The sequence below is a fragment of the Triticum urartu genome, chromosome 3A, assembly GCF_056163025.1.
Source record: "Triticum urartu cultivar PI428250 chromosome 3A, HENAU_Tu73, whole genome shotgun sequence".
Taxonomy (NCBI): Eukaryota; Viridiplantae; Streptophyta; class Magnoliopsida; order Poales; family Poaceae; genus Triticum; species Triticum urartu.
Window position 1 is genome coordinate 517,237,083 of NC_141875.1, and position 21,615 is coordinate 517,258,697.

Genomic DNA, 21,615 nt, shown 5'->3' on the forward strand with positions numbered 1-21,615 from the left:
AAATGACCCTGGGTCACTAAGGAACTGACACGTGTTCCAACGGTCAGATTTCAAACACACACGGCAACTTTACTTGGGCTACAAGCAAAGCTGACTTGTCCAACTCTGGACAAGATTCGCTCTCATAGTCTTCACTCGAAGACATAGGATTTTGGTTAAGCATCACTTCAGTCATTCTGACTGGTTCACTTGGACCCCACTTAACAGTATGGTGGTTCCTATGACTCAACAAAGAAAAACACAGAACGACGAAACTGCTAAGTCTTCGCGCTCCATAGTCTTCACGCAATGTCTTCTCTTGTCATAGTCTTCAATGTGAATGTCTTCACATACCACCTTTGACTTCAATGTCTTCATACATTTTTAGGGGTCATCTCTGGTAGGAAAACCGAATCAATGAGGGACTTCTACCTGTGTAATCCTGCAATTCTCACAAACACAATAGTCCCTCAACTAGGTTTGTCGTCAATACTCCAAAACCAACGAGGGGTGGCACTAGATGCACTTACAGCGTGGTTACTGTTGTATTGTATTTCAGGAGAATGTTAGGGTGGCCTATTCGTGTTCATGTATTACATGACAAAAGATTGTAGCCCCATACTATATATTGTAATGGGACTTTGCAATGCAACGTACCAGAGAGCGTCCAAGCAAAGGATCAATTGATCACACATGGAGGCCCTAGTGCAACTGCACAAATGATCGATTGATCACACATGGAGGCCCTAGTGCAATAGTGAAAGCGATCAATTGATCACACGTGGAGGCCCTAGTGCAACAATGCACTCGGACGCCCGTTGAGCCATTTGGCCGAGTCTTCGCCAATAGTCACATCCGTTCCTATTCGACGCAAAGGTCACTGTCTAGCAAACCTAGCTAGCGCCTGTCCAAAGTATAAGCCGACCCAGTCTGGTTTTTCCCACCCCGTTTTGTAAGGTTCTAGAATGCTTCCATGAACATGTTTTCTTCTTATTTTTCTTTGTTATTTCTCCTGATTTATCATTCTTTTTATATTTCTTGTTTTTTTCCTTTCCCCACTTTTTTTATTTTCACATTTTACTCCATTTTCGTATTTTTCATTTTCTTTTTCCAAGTTTATTTTGTTATTTCTCCTGATTTATCATTCTTTTCATATTTCTTGTTTTTTCCTTTCCCCTTTTTTATTTTCACATTTTACTCCATTTTCGTATTTTTCATTTTCACATTTTACTCCATTTTCGTATTTTTCATTTTCTTTTTTCAAGTTTAATTCTTATTTTAATTTTTTGCAAACATCATTTTCCAATTCAAGAACTTTTTTCAGATCATGAACATTTTTTAAAATCATGAATATTTTTATGAAACCATGAACATTTTAAAATTCACGAACAGTTTTTCAATTATTGCGAATTGTTTTTGAAACTTCTGAAAATTGTTATGAACCTTCGAACATTTTTTGAGTCAATGAAGTTTTTTCGAATGGATGCAACTTTTATAAAACTTGTGAAAATTTTATTTAAATCGGCGAATATTCTTCGAATTGGTTAACCATTTTTGAAATGATTAATATTTTTAAAAAAAATTCATTAATTCTTTATGTTTGATGATTTTTTGAAATGCATGAACCTTTTTTAATTCACAATAATTCTATTTTTGTGAACTTTTTAAAAAATTCATGAACATGCTTCGAATTCGCAAAAATATATGCTCAATTCATGTACATTTTTTCAATATTAGGAAAATTATTTTTAATGCATGAACATTTTTTATACAACAATTTCCAAAATTCACATTTTGTTTGGAAAATTTGATATTTTTTCTAAATTCTTTTAAAGATGAAAAACAAAAAACAGAAATAAGGTCGAGAAAGAAAAAAATAGGGGGGCGTCCCTCCCTGCTTGCTGGCCCAATAGGGCGCGCGGGTTGGACAGACTCAATAACATGGGTTCATTCCTTTGGACAACATTTACTTTGTAGGTCAGTCGGTTGTTCCGTTCAGGCTCTAACCAGTAGGCCAGGGTTCGATTCCTGGCTGCTACTTAATATTTTTTTTGTCAGACGAACGTGTTATAACTGATAAAGGACGTATGAAAAAGACTAATTGAACCAAGAAAGGTGGAGAAACAATCCGTCTTTTAATATTAGGTAGAGACTGCTAATCTTAGTCTGCATCACAAACATGTGCATGGTCTATCTCGATTTCTCTCGGGGCATCTTTCTATCGCGCACGCACCTCCCTCGATCTCCCACCCATATAGTCCCCTCACAATTTCAAGGGGATCTCTCTATCACAAACACGCTCTCTCTCCCTCTCCATGCATCCATGTTCATGCATCCCTCTCGACCTTTGTTCCTTGTTGGCCAGACCTCTATTGGACATGTGCTATAGGGGTGTCTCTCTCCGTTGCAAACAATCACGCACTAGCTATCTTCGTGTATCTCCTCACCTCGCTTTTCTATCTCAAAGATGCATGTGTGATATGTTTGCATAAGAAACAAAAACACACACTCTCTCTAATTTATCATTTGTTGTCCCTTTCTCTTTCACACACATACTCTTTTTGCACACTCACTCATTCTCCTCCACACGCACTTGATCTCTCTCGACTTAGGCACTCTCTTCAGTCCATAGCATATAGATTTATTGAATAGTCAAACATCATAAAGTTTGACCATGTACGTAGAGAAAAACATTTACATCTAGAACGGTGAACATATACCATTAGATTCATCATGATATGTAGTTTCGTATGATGTATCTTTGGTATTGTAGATATAAATAACATTTGCGTAAACCTGGTCAAAGTTTCCAAAGTTCGACTTCTAAAAAATTTACATGCACTGCATTATCGAACGGATGGAATATCTCTTTCCCCCTCTCAGCTATCTGATGCACCACTCAGCCTTATCGGGACTCCTCTATCTCTCTCAAACTTTATATCTCCCTGGTTCACACATACACATGTCTCGCTCGCGCTACATAGACACATCTAACAGTCTCCGCCCTTGTTCTCTCTCTATGTGACACGCACCCCCCTAAGTACCATAATCCCTTACTCCATCATAGGCGCACGGACTCCCTCCTAAGTATGATTATCTATCACTAGCCATCAGGAACACACGTATTGTCTCCTTCCATCCATATGTCTATCTCGATATATCTCGAGGTATCTTCTATCGCGCACACACCTTGCATGTCACTCGATCTCCCACCCATGTAGTCCCATCACGATGTCCAGGGGATCTCTCTATGAAAAACATACACTCTCTCCTCCCCATGTCTGCATTTTCTCCGTACGTCTCTCTCGACTTCTCTCCCTTGTTTGTCAGACCCCTCTTCGCGTGTTCCAACGGTCAGATTTCAAACACACACGGCAACTTTACTTGGGCTACAAGCAAAGCTGACTTGTCCAACTCTGGACAAGATTCGCTCTCATAGTCTTCACTCGAAGACATAGGATTTTGGTTAAGCATCACTTCAGTCATTCTAACTGGTTCACTTGGACCCCACTTAACAGTACGGTGGTTCCTATGACTCAACAAAGAAAAACACAGAACGACGAAACTGCTAAGTCTTCGTGCTCCATAGTCTTCACGCAATGTCTTCTCTTGTCATAGTCTTCAATGTGAATGTCTTCACATACCACCTTTGACTTCAATGTCTTCATACATTTTTAGGGGTCATCTCTGGTAGGAAAACCGAATCAATGAGGGACTTCTACCTGTGTTATCCTGCAATTCTCACGAACACATTAGTCCCTCAACTAGGTTTGTCGTCAATACTCCAAAACCAACTAGGGGTGGCACTAGATGCACTTACAATCTCCCCCTTTTTGGTGATTGATGACAAACTAGTTGAAGTTTTCAACGGGGAATATAATATGTGAAATTGTAAAGGATAGGGAATTGTCTTCATAAGTTGCAAGGGCTCCCCCTAAAGATGTGCATATAAGTAATTTGCTTTTGGAATGCAAATACACATGGCAGGTTGTGCTTGTGGAGATCCTCTTCAACTTATGATGACAATTCATCATGCATGAAAAGTATGTGAAGATAATGACATGCATAATGAAAAATGGACGTCTGCAAAATGATCTAAGTGCGGAATTTATCGTCGCACATGCGGAATTTATCATCGCATCACAGAATAGCAAATAAGTAGCAGATGACCATTGAGTTTAAGTGTTACAACTCAAAGAACCAAATGTATCAAAACGAGAGTTGTAAACACTAGGCAAAACATAAAGCAACCGCCCATATGGACCCGCTTGAAGACTATCAAACTCATATGCTTCTCCCCCTTTTGTCAGTAAGGACCAAAAAGGTTTGAAGACATAGAGCATCTACTCGTCCCCATGAGGAGTAGGTGAAGCAGCAAGGTCGTCGGTGTTGTTCGGCGGTGCAGACGAACTTGGGGCAGTGTCGATGCGTGCAGAAGTAGGGGGCGGTGAAGTAGCATCATCTTCATCATCGATCACTCTGGCATTCACAGTTGTTGCGGAGGAAGAGAACTCAGAGTCTTCAAGAGACGGAGTTCATCGCAGCAAAGTCCTTCTTGGAGGTGTGGAGTCAAAATTGAAACGTTTGGAGAAGCCATCCTTTTGAAGATCATCTTTAGAACACATAAGCGTCAGCCCTTTCCATGTACGCTGACAGGTTTCATGAGCAACAAAGGCATTCTTGGTGGCAAGATTGCGAATGCGGTTGACATCCACCAAGAGGCTTTGCATTTGGCGCTTCAGCCAGTCATGATGCCTATCCTGTTTCTGATGAAGGGCAACCAGAAGCTCTCGGTCATTGAGAACACGAGATCGCTTCTTGGGCCGTTGGGAAATAGTGCTTTCAGTGGCTTCAGTGAGGGCACGATGAGGTGCACGTGTAGTACCAGCCAGAGGATAAACACGAGTGACTGCTTCAACTCCTTCAATGTTTTGAGAGAAACTTTGATGCTTAGCATTTTGAAGACTAAGAGGCTCCTTGGCAGGCTCTGGATAGATGGCTTCAACGGACATATCAACGTCAGGCAGAAAGATCCGATGATTGCGAGCAGAGGGCTGATATGAGACAGCTGAGTGTAGTTCGATCGGCCGCATTATCCATGGAGCGTAAAACTTCAAGCCAAAAAGATCATATCCTGATGCAACAAGTTGGCGGATGAAGAAGTCTTGTGCATTGAAGCATTTGCCATGAAGAATATAAAAGACCAAAGTCTTCATTGCACCTTCCAGCTTTGCATGTGGAGAATGTCCTTTGATGGGCCAGAGAGTTCGCCTTATAATGTGATAGATAGTGCATGGTAGATACTCAAGGTCTTCAACAAAGAACTCCTTAGGATATGCAGCATCTGAAGGCAAAGGCTTCATCATGCTAAGCATCTGACTCATGTTTGGTTCAGGTTTCTGAAAGATGCTCTCCATAGCTGCACTGTGAAGCTGACAACCAGGTTCATATAGATCTCCAGGAGTGGGCAGACCAGTGAGCTCAATGATGTCAAAGGCTTTGGCTTCGTGATGAACATTGCCAGTCATCCACTCAAGGACCCAAGTCTTCGGATCTCTGTTGTAGCCACGAATGTGAAGAGTGACATAGAATTGGAGCAACAATTCTTCGTTCCAGTGCTCTTTGTCGGTGACGAAAGGCAACAATCCAGACTGTTTGAAGCAATCCAGAGCTTCTTCCAAGGAGGGCAAACCAGTTATAGCTTCAGTGTCAAGACGCTTATGAGGGGAAATGCGACCTTGATTGTACAGAATGCATGAGTAATAACTTTGCTGTGGATAGCTCCAGAACCGATCAGAAGATATTCTTTCCCGTGAGTAGGGGTTCTTGGCGCTGTTGAAGAAGATGTTGTCTGCTTTGAAGCCGTTGATATTAAAGGATCCGGATGCTGATGCAGGACCTGGAAACCTGGGCAACCTTGGCATTGGCTTCTGTACCTGAGGCCTGTGCTCAACATGATAATCAAACCGAGGACCAGCAGCAGGTGCAGGAACAGGAGCAGTGGCAGAGGCTTTGGGCTGCACAGCAGAGGCTTCAGGAGTAGTTGCATCATTGGCTGTATTGACTTCTGGCATTGGTGCAGGCTCCACATTTGCTTCAGCCATGACTACGTCATTGGCTTCATTTGTGTTGGGGGTGGCAGCCTTAAGATTCTCAACCTCCACTTGATGAGCAGGAGGGTCGGGCACTGACACGTTCTCCTCGAGAACAGCTTCTTCAGTAATGGGGGGAGTAGGGACACGTTCTTCTTCTTGTGTATCATCGGCTGATGCAGCCGAAATGTCTTCAGTAGCTTTAGCCTCAGACTCGGAGACATTCACAGTAGGAGTGGCATCTGGAAACACTTGACGTGCAACAGATTGGTGAGGCACTTCTCCTTCTGGAATGCTGGAAGGAGGGACTTGAGACCTTGGTCCTTTGCGAAGCCTGCGTAACGCTAGCGACGCCTTTGGAGATGGAGTTGGCTGGGCCTCAAAGTCATCTTCTTCTTTTTGCCGGGGTGGTGTGACTTGTTGTTGTGGGTGATCAACCCATGATGCATCCTGAGCAATTTGCGTCAGAGGACGACCAATGCTGATGAGCTCGTTGTGCGTAAGCACAGGCAATGATACCTGTTGGTGCTCGATTAGAGGAAGAACTACATCATCTTCAACATTGTCATGGTGACCAATGTCTTCAGCAGCGGTGGGATCAGCTGCTGGAATGTCTTCAGCTTCATGAGCCTCTGTGGAAGCAGGCTCATGGAAAGTCAGTTGGCGCTCTTGATGTTCAGCGGCAGGGTGAACCATGGAGATAGGTTCAACAACTAAGGGCTCTATGGGAGCAGCCCGATCCGTCTTGGTCTTGCGCTTCTTCTTGGAGGGAGCAGCAGCAAAGGCTTCAGGACGTTTCCTCTTTCTCGCTTCAGCCTCAGCAGTCCTCGTCTTTTTCAGTTCTGAAGCGGTTGACCTGACCTTTGGCTTCGAGCCAGTCATACTGGCTGGGAAGACAATAGGATGTGCTTCCTGCCATGGTGCGTCGGGTTCAGCCACAGCTGGCTTCTTCTTCTTCTTTGTAGCCATCCTGGGATCGATGCCAGGACGACCAAGAGCCTTGCGCTTCTCAGCCTCATTGTAGGCTTGCACACTCTTGTCAGCCAGGCTCTTCATGCGCTCACGAGAACCTTGAGCTTCTTCACGCTTCTTGAGAAAGGCTTCTTTGAGCTCGTGCAGCATGATCTTGAAATTTTTGACCTCTTGCACGCTGAGCTTGGCCATGTGCTTCTTGAACCGAGCTTTCTCAAAGTCGATCTTTTGCTTCAGTTCAACGATGCGCTGAGCTAGAGCTAGCTCTGAAGCAATGGCGCCATGGAAGGCGACACTGAGGCCAATTGGAAGTTGCAGATCTTCAAAGCTAAGGTTGGGCGTGTCAAACCATTCATCAATGAAGTTGTGGATGATTGCCACGTCAAAGAGAGGCAAATCATTAAAGATTTCTGCTTCTTATTTACTCTTGATCAGTTGCTCAAGAGCGTCATCTGCAAGATCTTCATCGATGGACAGATCAATGGCGTCGTTGCGCAGAATAGCAGCAACAGTTAGTTCTTGGCTGGTGCATTGCAAAGGCATCTTGACTTTCGAGGGCTTGGAGATGCGTGACAAGTCTTCAGACTGCACACTGTCTTCAGGAGGTGCAGTAGCCAGTGGCTTCGCTCGTGAGATTTTTGGTGCTGAGGCTGGCTTTGAAGCTTTAGGCTGTTTCAGTTTCTTTGGCTTCGGCGGTGCAGGCGCTTCATCAGATTCAGTGTCATCTGCAGGCTCATCCATGGCTGTCCCTTGAACCATGATATGAGTGATGAGACCGTCCAGGTTGTAGAAGGGCCCAACAAGATTGGGTTCAGCTTCGCGGGTGCCATCGGCACGGGGAGCAGAGGGACCAGGGTTGAAGTCTAGTCCCAATGACTTCTTGTTCTGCTTCGCTGAGTTCTGGGCAAACTGGAAGTTGCGCTTGAACAGATTGTCGTCACGACACCATAGCAATGACGATGGGTCAGCATCCACAGGCTGTGGTCCATGGACCATGCAGGGATAGAAGCCTTGTTCAATGGCTTCATCTCTGGACCTGGGTTGAAGATTTCTGTATAGGATGTCTCCCCATGGTCGCTTGATGGCATTCTTCTCAGCATATTCCTTGGTCACAAACCTGTACTTGAACCACTGTTCTGCCCAATATCATCGAATCCATTGGATTCGTGTCTTGCGCTGATTGTAATCCTCTTCTGGATCTGTCTTGTACAGCTCTGAGAGGTCATTGGGCAGATCTCTTGATGTTTCACCTCGACGCTTTCTGCCACCCTTCCTTACTGATTTCTCTGCAGCCATGAACTTTAAACTGAATGGCTTCAACACGTTCAAAGGCTTCAAAGGCTTTCGCTTGCTGGACAAACAGGAACTGGCTTTGGGAGAATTTATATGATGCCATAAGAATTCTGCAAATGAATGCAGACTATGAGAACCAAGGGATTCTCCCACGGACATGTACCTGTGACAGCATTAAGGTGCGAGGGAAGGGGAAGAGGTCATATGCATTCTCAGAAGATTTTGAAGATAAATCAGTTTAGAAGACATTGACCTCATCGTGCGAAGACATTCACTCATAGATAAGGAGTTGGTTCCAGATTTGAACGAATCCACGGATCAGTACAAGTGAGGAATCTAACTACTTTGTGAAGCATAAGTGAACATACTAGGCATATTATGAGATGCAGTATGAAATAGATCCAACTTGTGTGAACAGAAACTACTTGTGGTAGAAAGTGATGAATCTATAGGATCAAAGGGGCCATAAAAAGAAGGTTTTATTTACCACACGAAGAACTGCTAGACGGAGTGGAAGAGGAGGCCGAGAAGTTCGATCATCCGTGCCCTAACTTGGCGACGGAGGACACCTACGGCGACGGCGGAGAAGACGATGTCCGCGGCCGGCGTGAAGACGACGTCGGAGAGGTCATGGCAGCTAAGCGCTTCGTTGCCGGCGTCGTCGAGGGCTAGTGGTGGCGCTAGGGTTCGTGTGAGAGTGAAGAAAGGATAATGACTGTGGTGAGGCGTGTATTTATAGGGACAGGGACGGCACAGTGTTATTACACAGGTGCCCCTGGCGATTCACATCTGAAGGACACGTGGCCGTCATGCAACATATCGGAGGTTGTTCCACGTTCCCACGCACGCCTGGATTGTCGGGTGGTCGTTCCCACTTCTCCGGGTTTCAGGTGAAGGAATTAGCATTGAAAGCGAACTTAATGTTTGTCTCTGTATCTTCTGCTGACAAGGACGCAGAGAACACATTTGACAGTTTCAAGAGAATGCATATGATTTGGAGAGATAGAGTTTGAGATAGAAAGCATAGAAAGGTTAGGGTCCGATCACATTCACTTAGTTCAAAAGATTCAACAAGACATAGCTATAAGTGAATGATGTAGAGGACAGAACACTAGTATATATATATATAATCAACATAGTGAAGATAATCATGAAGACAAACCAAATGTGAAGACATAGCAAATGTAATGCATGGGTGAAACACTTCAAACAGAAGAATTTGGTGGTGGCGTTACCCACCGTATAGGAAGTATTAGACCCAGACACGACGCACAATTATCGTGGCGCTCCAAAGTCAAATTCCACATTAATGCATTCACACTTAGAATGTAAGTCTTCATTGATTGAAGACATACTTTACTTCGTGTGTTGCACATCTAAGTCATCAATATGCATAAGTGTTAGGATGTGTGCCTGATCACAGGACATTTGAGGATTCCAAGTTATTTAGCTCACACCGTAACTTGCAAAATCTCTTCTCATCCAAGGGCTTGGTGAAGATATCTGCCAATTGCTCTTCAGTGTTGACGTGTATGATATCAATATCTTCCTTCGCAACATGATCTCTGAGGAAGTGATGACGAATTTCAATGTGCTTTGTCTTCGAGTGCTGAACTGGGTTGTTGGCAATCTTGATGGCGCTTTCATTGTCGCAGTAGAGTGGCACTTGCTTCAGATGAATGCCATAGTCTTTGAGTGTTTGCTTCATCCACAGAAGCTGAGCACGGCAAGATCCATCAGCAATGTATTCAGATTCAGCAGTGGAGAGAGATACACAGTTCTGCTTCTTTGAAGACCAACATACAAGTGATCGTCCCAGAAAATGACATGTGTCTGATGTAGAATTGCGATCCACCTTGTCACCGGCATAATCAGCATCCGAGAATCCAACTAGATCAAACTCTGAGCCCTTGGGATACCAGAATCCTAATGTTGGGGTGTGAGCCAAATATCGAAGAATTTGCTTCACAGCTAAGTGATGCGATTCCTTTGGTGCCGCTTGGAATCGAGCACACATGCAAACATTAAGCATAATATCTGGCCTAGATGCACATAGATAAAGTAAAGACCCAATCATGGAGTGGTATACCTTTTGATCGAACTCTTTACCATTGTCGTCGGGACCCAGATGATGTTTGGCTGGCATTGGAGTCATGAAGCCTTTGCAGTCTTGCATCCCAAATTTCTTCAGGCAATCTTTGAGATACTTCTCTTGAGATATGAAGATGCCCTTGCGTTGCTGACATATTTGAAGACCAAGGAAGAACTTCAGTTCACCCATCATGGACATCTGATATTGCTCTTGCATCATATATCCAAACTCGTTAGTGTATTTCTGATTGGTGCAGCCGAAGATAATGTCATCCACATATATTTGGCACACAAACAGTTCACCATCATATGTCTTCGTGAAGAGAGTGGGGTCGAGGGAACCAGGTTTGAAGCCTTTGCTCTTTAGGAAGTATTTGAGTGTGTCATACCAAGCCCGAGGGGCTTGTTTGAGGCCATACAGTGCCTTGTTGAGCTTGTACACCATGTCAGGATGTTTTGGATCTTCAAAGCCAGGCGGTTGTGCAACATACACTTCTTCTTCAATCTTGCCATTGAGAAAAGCGCTCTTCACATCCATTTGATATAGAAGTATGTTATGATGATTTGCATAGGTCAGCAGTATACGTATGGCTTCAAGTCTAGCCATAGGAGCAAATGTTTCATCGACGTCAATCCCTTCAACTTGAGTGTATCCTTGAGCAACGAGACAAGCTTTGTTTCTGACAACTTGACCATGCTCATCTTGCTTGTTGCAATATATCCATTTGGTGCCTATTATATTGTGCTTGCGAGGATCAGGTCGCTTAACCAGTTCCCATACATTATTCAGCTCAAACTATTGAAGCTCTTCTTGCATAGCTTGAATCCATTCAGGTTCCATGAAGGCTTCTTCAACTTTCTTGGGTTCAGAAATTTAGACGAATGCGAAGTGCCCACAGAAATTTGCTAGCTGTGTTGCCCTTGAATGAGTGAGTGGACCTGGTGCATTGATGCTATCAATTATTCTCTCAATATGTACTTCATTTGCAACACGAGGATGTACAGGACGAAGATTTTGCTCTTGCTGATCATTGTCATCGTTAGAGGGATTGTCTTCAGGCTGAGAATTGTCTTCAGGCTGATCAGGTGCGGAGATGATAAGTTCCTCTTCAGGCTAAGCTTCAGACGATATGATTTCTCCAGTTCCCATAAGTTTGATTGATTCACTGGATGGAACTTCATCTAGCACATTTGGCAGGTGCTCTCTTTGTGAGCCGTTCGTCTCATCAAACCGCACATCCACTGTTTCAACCACTTTATAGTGAAAAAGGTTGAAGACTCTATAGGAGTGCGAATCCTTTCCATATCCAAGCATAAAACCCTCATGTGCTTTTGGTGCAAATTTTGAAGTGTGATGTGGATCCTTGATCTAGCACCTGGCGCCAAATACTCTGAAGTAACTGACATTTGGCTTCTTGCCAGTAAGGAGCTCATAGGATGTCTTGTTCAGAAGCTTGTGAAGATAAACACGGTTGATGATATGACTTGCAGTATCAATGGCTTCCGGCCAGAATTTTCTTGGAGTCTTGTATTCATCAAGCATCGTCCGGGCCATCTCAATAAGTGTTCTGTTCTTGCGTTTGACGACGCCATTCTGCTGTGGCATGTACGGAGCTGAGAATTCATGTGTGATGCCTAAGGTATCAGGATATGTATCTAGGCCAGTGTTCTTGAATTCAGTGCCATTGTCACTTCTGATGTGCTTTATCTTGGCGCCATAGTTGTTCATTGCTCGATTGGCAAAGCGTCTGAAGACATACTGCACTTCAGTCTTGTAGAGGATTATATGCACCCAGGTATATCTTGAATAATCATCAACAATGACAAAGCCATAGAGACAAGCAGTAGTAGTAAGAGTTGAGTAATGAGTGGGACCGAAAAGATCCATGTGGAGCAGTTCAAAGGGTTGAGTCGTTGTCATGATTGTCTTCAAGGGATGCTTGGCCCTCGTCATATTTCCTGCTTCACAGGCACCGCATAAGTGATCCTTCTTGAACTTGACGCCCTCGATGCCTATGACATGCTTCTTCCTTGCAAGGGTGTGGAGGTTCCTCATGCCAGCATGCCCTAGCCTTCGATGCCAGAGCCAGCATTCAGAAGCTTTTTCTAGAAGACATACTGCAAGTTGTGGTCCTGCTGAGAAATCTACCATGTACAAATCATCTTTCCGATACCCTTCAAACACTAGAGACTTGTCATATTCCATTAGTACAAGGCAACAATATTTTCCAAACATCACAATCATGTTTAAATCGCAAAGCATTGAGACAGACATTAAGTTGAAACCAAGGGATTCAACAAGCATGACTTTATCCATGTGTTGATCCTTTGAGATTGCAACTCTACCTAGACCCAATACCTTGCTTTTACCAGTGTCAGCAAATGTGATGTGACTTTTGTCAGAAGGACGTAAGGTTGAGTCCATGAGAAGGATTCGCTTGCCAGTCATGTGATTGGTACACCCACTATCAATAATCCATTCTGAAGCAGCTGGTTTCGTACCCTACAGTGCAGTTAGGGGGATAGGCTTCACGAAGAGAATTGTGAAGCAAAAACATTTGACGAACCAGTGGATTATTAAAGCTTAGATCGAGTTTAGGACTGATAGGGCAAGTAGCAAGTGATTCAGGAACAAAGTACATAATAAGACCATTTGGGCATTTGATCTTGCGCCCTACAAGATGTTTAAGGTCCCCAGCAATAGCGTCAGACGATTTTGGTTTTCTGCTGGAGACCTTTCCCTGTAAAAGAGAGTTAAGCTTTCTTAGCCACCCACATCTTCAAGGGTGGCTTTGAAGCAATGAGTCTAAGTGCAGCATCTAAGAACTTTGGCTTTGGAGCCCTAGCAAAAAGTCTTGCAGGTGGAAAATAGTACTCATAAGAATAGGAAGAATAGTTCTTGGTCTTATGAACATGGCGGTTTAATGAACCGCACTCATATTCATAGGCCTGAGTATGGCTTCCCTGCAAAACATTTGCGTTAGTGCGACTCAGGTGAGTCCTCTGTCTGTATGAAGCCTTTGGACCGTATGAAGCCTGTGGTCTAGGGTTTGTCTTCTTCACCTGTGGTGTCATGATGACATTCACAGGAAGATTCTCCAAACACCTTTTCGGCACCCAGATCTTCTTCATAGGCGGTCCATTCCTACAGTTAGTACCAATATACCTGGCAAACACTTCACCATTCCGATTCTTAAACAGTCTATAGTTTGCATCAACGGATTCATCAATAACAATGGGATTAGCACAAGTGAAGCCAGATAGGGTGGATGGATCCGCTGAAGGTTCCTTTGCAGCAACCCATGTGGTTTTGGGGTACTGCTCAGGTTTCCAGTAAGAGCCATCAGCATTCATTTTCCTTTCGAACCCAACACCCTCTTTCCTAGGGTTTCGGTTCAGGATCTGCCTTTTGAGGACATCACATAGTGTCTGATGCCCTTTGAGACTTTTGTACATCCCTGTTTCAAGCAGTGTCTTCAACCTAGCATTCTCATCAGCAATAGCAGTGGTATCCTCAGCAGAGGGGTTAGTTACCACATCAACAGTTGAAGATATTGCAACAGTAGCAGAAGTAGAACATTCAGCAACAGAAGTAGCGTTATCACGCTCAATGCATTTAAGACATGCTGGTTCAAATCCTTCCTGAGCTGAACTGATCTGTTTGGCGCGAAGTGACTTGTTTTCCTTTTGAAGATCTTCATGAGCCGCTCTCAATCTCTCAAGATCTTGCTTCCTTTGAACATAATCATAGGAAAGCCTTTCATGAGTTGTTGAGAGTGTTTCATGACGACTTTCAAGTTCCTCATACTTAACGTGAAGATTTTTTATGTCGTCAATTAAGGACTGAGATCGAGTCATTTCAGCGACTAACATATCATCGCTTTTGTCTAACATTTTTATAGCTTTCTGTTGTTCAGTCGCAATTTTAGCAAGTGTTTTGTAGCTGGGTTTGGAACCATAATCAGAGTCATCGTCACTAGATGTTTGATAGTGAGTAGTGCGTGTGTTTACCTTGGCACCGCGTGCAATGAAGCAGTAGGAAGGAGTGGAGTAGTCCTTGTCATTTGCATCGGTGTCGGTGATGAAGTCATTGTCTTCAGTGTTGAAGATGGACTTGGCAACGTATGCTGTAGCGAGACTCGCAACGCCAGAATCGGACTCCTCCTCAGACTCCATCTCTGCCTCCTTAGAAGCAGACTCCTCCTCAGAATCCATTTCCTTGCCAACAAACACACGTGCCTTTCCAGATGAGCTCTTCTTGTGTGATGAATACTTGGAGGAAGACTTTGAGTATTTCTTCTTCTTCTTGTCGTCAGAGTCATACTCCTTGCTCTTCTTCTTCTTGTTGTTCTCATTGTCCCACTGTGGACACTCAGAGATGTAGTGGCCAGGTTTCTTGCACTTGTGACATGTTCTCTTCTTGTAGTCATGAGCAGAAGCTTCATCATTCCTTGAGCTTGATCGTGAAGACTTTCTGAAGCCTTTCTTCTTGGTGAATTTTTGGAACTTCTTCACAAGCATAGCAAGCTCCTTTCCAATGTCTTCAGGATCATCAAAACTGCTGTCAGATTCTTCTTCAGATGAGGAGACAGCCTTTGCCTTCAAGGCACGAGTTCGCCCATGGTTGGGACCGTAGATGTCTCTTTTCTCAGAAAGCTGAAACTCGTGTGTGTTGAGCCTCTCAAGTATGTCAGACGAATTGAGTGTCTTGAAATCAGGACGTTCTTGAATCATCAGGACGAGGGTGTCAAATGAACTGTCAAGTGATCTCAGGAGTGTCTTGACGACTTCATGCTTGGTGATCTCAGTAGCGCCAAGGGCTTGAAGCTCATTTGTGATGTCAGTGAGTCGATCAAATGTGAGCTGGACATTCTCATTGTCATTTCTCTTGAAGCGGTTGAAGAGGTTGCGAAGGACACTGATTCTCTGATCTCTCTGGGTTGAGACGCCTTCGTTGACCTTGGAGAGCCAGTCCCAGACTAGCTTAGATGTCTCCAAAGCACTCACGCGGCCATACTGTCCTTTGGTCAGATGACCATAGATGATATTCTTGGCAATAGAGTCCAGTTGAACGAACTTCTTGACATCAGCAGCAGTGACACCTTCTCCAGCCTTGGGAACGCTGTTCTTGACGACATACCATAGGTCGACATCAATGGCTTCAAGATGCATGCGCATCTTATTCTTCCAGTAGGGATATTCAGTTCCATCAAAGACGGGGCACGCAGCGGAGACATTAATTATCCCTGCAGTCGACATAGCAAAAACTCCATGTGGTTAAACCGAATCACACAGAACAAGGGAGTACCTTGCTCTGATACCAATTGAAAGTGCTAGTGATCGACGCGATTTTTATGGAAGTCTTCAAAACATGTAAGTTTTGAAGACAAACGATAGAAATAAACCTATTACCATGCAGCGGAAGGTAGACTACACTAGGCAAACCATAGTCAAGTATTCAATGAAGTGAAAGCACAATGACTAATAGCAGCTAGTCAGTAAGGATCAGGTAGGAAGATATTGTGAAGCCAATCAGAACAAGTAAACGCTCAGTGAAGCCAAATGGTGATGCAATCGTACAATGACTTCACAAGCATCAACAGTAAGTAAAGGGAAGGGAAGGATGAAACCAATGACTCGTTGAAGACAATGATTTGTTGGACCAGTTCCAGTTGCTGTGACAACTGTATGTCTGGTTAGGGAGGCTGAGATTCAACTCAAAAGACCTCATCTTCACCTTATTCCCCTTGAGCTAAGGACACCCAGTCCTCGCCCAATCACTCTGGTAAGTCTTCAAGGTAGACTTCCAAACCTTCACAGACTTCGTTCACCGGCGATCCACAGTGACTCTTGGATGCTCAGAACGCGACACCTAACCGGCTGAAGGATTCACAGTCCTCAAGTGTAATAAGTCTTCAGATCACACAGACAGGAAGACTTAAGTGGTGCCTAACACTCTTTGGCTCTAGGTGGTTAGGGCTTTATCCTCGCAAGGAATTCTCTCTCAAAGGCTTCGAGGTGGGTTGCTCTCAAACGACAAAATCCGTACTCTAACTCTGAGCAGCCGACCGTTTATGGTTGTAGGGGGTGGGCTATTTATAGCCACTAGGCAACCCGACCTGATTTGTCTGAAATGACCCTGGGTCACTAAGGAACTGATACGTGTTTCAATGGTCAGATTTCAAACACACACGACAACTTTACTTGGGCTACAAGCAAAGCTGACTTGTCCAACTCTGAACAAGATTCGCTCTCATAGTCTTCACTCGAAGACATAGGATTTTGGTTAAGCATCACTTTAGTCATTCTAACTGGTTCACTTGGACCCCACTTAACAGTACGGTGGTTCCTATGACTCAACAAAGAAAAACACAGAACGACGAAACTGCTAAGTCTTCGCGCTCCATAGTCTTCACGCAATGTCTTCTCTTGTCATAGTCTTCAATGTGAATGTCTTCACATACCACCTTTGACTTCAATGTCTTCATACATTTTTAGGGGTCATCTCTGGTAGGAAAACCGAATCAATGAGGGACTTCTAACTATGTTATCCTGCAATTCTCACAAACACATTAGTCCATCAACTAGGTTTGTCGTCAATACTCCAAAACCAACTAGGGGTGGCACTAGATGCACTTACAGCGTGGTTACTGTTGTATTGTATTTCAGGAGAATGTTAGGGTGGCCTATTCGTGTTCATGTATTACATGACAAAAGATTGTAGCCCCATACTGTATATTGTAATGGGACTTTGCAATGCAACGTACCAGAGAGCGTCCAAGCAAAGGATCAATTGATCACACATGGAGGCCCTAGTGCAACTGTACAAATGATCGATTGATCACACATGGAGGCCCTAGTGCAATAGTGCAAGCGATCGATTGATCACACGTGGAGGCCCTAGTGCAACAGTGCACTCGGACGACCGTTGAGCCATTTGGCCGAGTCTTCGCCAATAGTCACATCCGTTCCTATTCGACGCAAATGTCACTGTCTAGCAAACCTAGCTAGCGCCTGTCCAAAGTATAAGCCAACCCAGTCTGGTTTTTCCCACCCCGTTTTGTAAGGTTCTAGAATGCTTCCATGAACATGTTTTCTTCTTATTTTTCTTTATTATTTCTCCTGATTTATCATTCTTTTTATATTTCTTGTTTTTTTTCCTTTCCCCACTTTTTTTATTTTCACATTTTTACTCCATTTTCGTATTTTTCATTTTCTTTTTCCAAGTTTATTTTGTTATTTCTCCTGATTTATCATTCTTTTCATATTTCTTGTTTTTTCCTTTCCCCTTTTTTATTTTCACATTTTACTCCATATTCGTATTTTTCATTTTCACATTTTACTCCATTTTCGTATTTTTCATTTTCTTTTTTCAAGTTTAATTCTTATTTTAAATTTTTGCGAACATCATTTTCCAATTCAAGAACTTTTTTCAGATCATGAACATTTTTTAAAATCATGAATATTTTTATGAAACCATGAACATTTTAAAATTCACGAACAGTTTTTCAATTATTGCGAATTGTTTCTGAAACTTCTGAAAATTGTTATGAACCTTCGAACATTTTTTGAGTCAATGAAGTTTTTTCGAATGGATGCAACTTTTATAAAACTTGTGAAAATTTTATTTAAATCGGCAAATATTCTTCGAATTGGTTAACCATTTTTGAAACGATTAATATTTTTTTTTAAAAATCATTAATTCTTTATGTTTTATGATTTTTTGAAGTGCATGAACCTTTTTTAATCCACAATAATTCTATTTTTGTGAACTTTTTAAAAAATTCATGAACATGCTTCGAATTCGCAAAAATATATGCTCAATTCATGTACATTCTTTCAATATTAGGAAAATTATTTTTAATGCACGAACATTTTTTATACAACAATTTCCAAAATTCACATTTTGTTTGGAAAATTTGATATTTTTTCTAAATTCTTTTAAAGATGAAAAACAAAAACAGAAATAAGGTCGAGAAAGAAAAAAAATAGGGGGGGCGTCCCTCCCTGCTTGCTGTCCCAATAGGGCGCGCGTGTTGGACAGACTAACATGGGTTCATTCCTTTGTACAACATTTACTTTGTAGGTCAGCTGGTTGTTCGGTTGAGGCTCAAATTAGTAGGCCAGGGTTCGATTCCTGGCTGCTACTTAATATTTTTTTTGTCAGACGAACGTGTTATAACTGATAAAGGACGTACGAAAAAGACTAATTGAACCAAGAAAGGTGGAGAAACAATCCGTCTTTTAATATTAAGAAAGGTGGAGAAACAATCTGTCTTTTAATATTAGGTAGAGACTGCTAATCTTAGTCTGCATCACAAACATGTGCATGGTCTATCTCGACTTCTCTCGGGGCATCTTTCTATCACGCACGCACCTCCCTCGATCTCCCACCCATATAGTCCCCTCACAATCTCGAGGGGATCTCTCTATCACAAACATGCTCTCTCTCCCTCTCCATGCATCCATGTTCATGCGTCCCTCTCGACCTTTGTTCCTTGTTGGCCAGACCTCTATTGGACATGTGCTATAGGGGTGTCTCTCTCCGTTGCAAACAATCACGCACTAGTTATCTTCGTGTATCTCCTCACCTCGCTTTTCTATCTCGGAGATGCATGTGTGATATGTTTGCATAAGAAACAAAAACACACACTCTCTCTCTAATTTATCGTTTGTTGTCCCTTTCTCTTTCACACACATACTCTTTTTGCACACTCACTCATTCTCCTCCACACGCACTTGATCTCTCTCGACTTAGGCACTCTCTTCGGTCCATAGCTTATAGATTTATTGAAAAGTCAAACATCATAAAGTTTGACCATGTACGTGGAGAAAAACATTTACATCTAGAACGGCGAACATATACCATTAGATTCATCATGATATGTAGTTTCGTATGAATCTTTGGTATTGTAGATATAAATAACATTTGCGTAAACCTGGTCAAAGTTTCCAAAGTTCGACTTCTAAAAAATTTACATGCACTGCATTATCGAACGGATGGAATATCTCTTTCCCCCTCTCAGCTATCTGATGCACCACTCAGCCTTATCGGGGCTCCTCTATCTCTCTCAAACTTTATAACTCCCTGGTTCACACATACACATGTCTCGCTCGCGCTACATAGACACATCTAACAGTCTCAGCCCTTGTTCTCTCTCTATGTGACACGCACCCCCCTAAGTACCATAATCCCTCACTCCATCATAGGCGCACGGACTCCCCCCTAAGTATGATTATCTATCACTAGCCATCAGGAACACACGTATTGTCTCCTTCCATCCATATGTCTATCTTGAGGTATCTTCTATCGCGCACACACCTTGCATGTCACTCGATCTCCCACCCATGTAGTCCCATCACGATGTCCAGGGGATCTCTCTATGAAAAACATACACTCTCTCCTCCCCATGTCTGCATTTTCTCCGTACGTCTCTCTCGACTTCTCTCCCTTGTTTGTCAGACCCCTCTTCGCCACGTGCTAGGGGTCTTTCTCTCTCGGTTAAAAAAAACCACACACTATCTCCTCACCTTGCTTCCGCTGTCGAAGATGCATGTGTGATATGTTTGCATAAGACACACATGCTTTTTCTCTACTTTTATCGTGTGTTGTCCATGTCTCTTTCACACAAGCACACACACATTTTTCAGTCACTCTTTCTATTTCACACACACTCTCTCCAGTTAGGTACTCTCTCACGTCCATAAGCATATGGATGTTTTGAAAAGTCAAACCTCAGAAAAGTTAGACCAGGTATATGTCGAGAAAAACATTTACATCTACAACGATCATTAGATTCATCACAACATGTACTTACTTCATACTATCATTTATCTTTCGTATTGTAGATATAAGTAATTTCTTTATAAACTTGGTCAAAGTTTCAAAAGTTTGACTTTAAAAAAAATGTTGGCACTACATTATCGAATGGAGGGAGTAGCTCTTTCTCTGCTATCTCTCACGGGCCTCCCCTCTCACTCGAACTCTCTATACCAACGGATTATACGCTCACTGTGTCAGAGTATAGCTTCGTATATTATTTAGTTGACCGGTCAACCAGGCCACATGCTGCCTTGTTAGCTCATGTTCTCTATCTTCGTGTGCTGGCCCATGTGGCAGTGGGTGAAAATAAGTAAAGTAGAGGCCCATCTGACACATGGTGAAGTAAACAACGTTGAAACCACTCGGGGTAGCACCCCGCACGCTAGTAAATTGATGGAACACTTCTTCCGTGTGAAGGACGCACTCGTGCACAATTTACCACTGCGTGGTGACATGCACAGAAGGATGCACTCGCGCACACCCAGCAGGCTAGCACACAACACACACCAGCACACGTGTACACTGGCGTCGCCACCGGTTGAGATGGACGGCAAGGCAACCAACAAGCGTAGGTGGCTCAAGCCAAAACCGCATCCGGCGAGCCTGGACTTCATCAGCAGCCTGCCCAACAACGTGTTGCTCGTCATCATCGGCCTCATCCCCACCAAATCTGCCGTGCGGACCGCCCTGCTCTCCCGGCGGTTGCGCCCCCTCTGGCGCCGCATCCTCCTCAACCTCACCGTCGACAGCTGCCTCTGCGACGGGGATTGCAAACACATGGCCACAGTCTCCAAGATCCTTTCATCGCACCCTGGGCCAGCCATACGTCTTGACATCCGCATGTTCAGTACCAACTGCAAGGTCCAAACCAAGTTCTACGAGTGGTTCTTTTCCCCCACCCTAGATCAGCTCGAGGAGCTCAGCTTTGAAGCTGGACGATGTCGCTATCTGCTGTCGTCCGTGCTCCGCCTCACGCCAATGCTGCGCCGCGCCAGCTTCAGCTCCTACTATCTTCCCCAGATTAATGACGTGCCTGCCCTTCTTCTCCCTCAACTCAAGCAGCTCGACCTCTTCTACATTGTCATCTCGAAGAAGGCTATGGAGCACCTGCTACACAGCTGTACTACGCTTGAGTACCTTCGTCTTGAGCAGATCCACAGGTTCATTAGCCTCCACATCGCCTCGACGAATCTCCAATGAATTTATGTGTCTTGCTGGCCCCGCAACAAGATTTATGTGTCTTGATGACACGGCAATCTTATACAGCCAGCTGCTCCAATATGTTCTCTTATTTTGCAGATAAAAAAGACCCGAAAGTGAAAAATGTGCCGCACTATAACAATCTCATCGAATGCCTTGATATCC